Raw genomic sequence first — 1,815 nt, 5'->3', positions numbered from 1 at the left:
GTTTGTGCTCTGCAGAAAAAAAAATATATATATATTTATATGTGTTTGAAGCATTCTAAGTTGTCATAACTAAATATCTTTGTTATTTAATTATTAATCAGCACACAGTATGTTCGATGCATTTTCATGTTATGGCAACTGCATTTATTTACTTGTAATGATAATAAGTTTTTCACTGTGGATTGTAACATCTTTTATTATAGTTTTGTGTGATCATTCCTTAATGAATGTCATTGTACTTTTCCATTGCCCTGCGATTATATTATCAGTTATCGGTTTCAGCTGAGAGTACCACACCTTTTTATGAGTAGATAAGACAGGAAAGAGGTCAGATTCTCCTCGTTGATGTAATTATTTTGTCTTGCTTTTTTTGCTCAGTGCAATTGCAATATAGAACTGTTTTTATGTAATATGGTGGGTGTGTATGCTGTCAGCAGTGTATAGAGAAAATATACTCTATTGTAATTCACACCTGGCTGAGTTACCGTCAAGACTAAAAGATTGAAAATACATCCTCTTTGGTCTCTTCTCTTCGGATTAAGAATTAAAATAAGTGGTGTGTAGCACTGCACACCATCTCACTGATGGTGTGCAATACTACAATTAACTGCAATTTTATTCACTTTATATGCAGTATTTCAGTTATATTAAATGCACATATTTGTATAAAATTTTATGGCAATTTTACAGTTATTGACTAGTAATAGTTGGTAATGCTTTGATTTCACAAGATTTAGCCTGGAAATAATGTTTAAGGGAAGTATAAGCATACAGGTGTGTTTGAGCAATACTAGATAAATTTTCAGACCAGAAGAAAAAATGAGGAAGAGGATCAGAAGGAAAGTATTTCACTTGTCCTATTCAATGGAAAAGTAACTTTCTCCTAGCAGCAATCCAGATGTATCAGGAAGGCAACCAGCACTGGGCCATGGAAGTGGGAGGGAGAGGAATGAAGATGAGCAATGTTCCTAATGAGTGATCCATGGGAGTGGGGGAGTGCTACCTTATGAGAAAAGACAGGCCCATTTATTAGTGAGTGTCACATCTTACTTAAAAAAGACCACATAATGCAATAAAGATCTGAAGTTGTGATTGTTCAGTATATGCTTCTCAGTGAAACAGGAAGTCTGTTTTCAGTACTCTGCACTGCTTTGCCAGAAAGGAATTACCAGTACTTCCATTGCATTTTTGCATATATGTCTATAAAGGATAAGATTGCTTTGTTTTGTTAAGCTTGTGTTCCTACTTTGTTTATTCTTTAAGGCAGATCAAAATAAGACCATAATGCAGCTGTACTAACAACTTGTTTGTTTAAAAAATGAAAATAAGCTGCCCCCAAACTATTACATCTGCACCAGGTGTCTGTTTACTGGAACCACAGGCAAGTACTGTGCTCCCATGGACTTCAGTGTTTAGGAAAGTAATTGATTAAGCATTTCTCATCAATTTTTTCATTTTGGCATTTGTATTAAATATGTACTATCTGGGATTTTTATTTGATAAATTACAAAGACTCTTTGTGGACTTGTTCAGTTGCCTCATAAACTAGTTTATAAGGCATATACTGGTATAACTGTTAATTTTGCATTAAATTTTTACAGTATCTAACTGAAATTGTGCAAACTGTGTAAACTAGAATCTATCCAGTTATAGTGGAAGGAAATGAATGTAAATAAGTAATAAAGAAAGCTTTACATCATTTTGGCTAGATGGAAACCAATGGAAAACCAGGTGTGATTTCCATAGCATACATTTCCTAGCATCTTCTGTTACTGCTATGTCTACATATAGGAATTGATTTTATATAATTAGGTA

Source organism: Meleagris gallopavo, chromosome 1 (assembly GCF_905368555.1).
Source record: "Meleagris gallopavo chromosome 1, MGAL_WU_HG_1.1, whole genome shotgun sequence".
Taxonomy (NCBI): Eukaryota; Metazoa; Chordata; class Aves; order Galliformes; family Phasianidae; genus Meleagris; species Meleagris gallopavo.
This window is presented reverse-complemented; position numbering follows the sequence as displayed.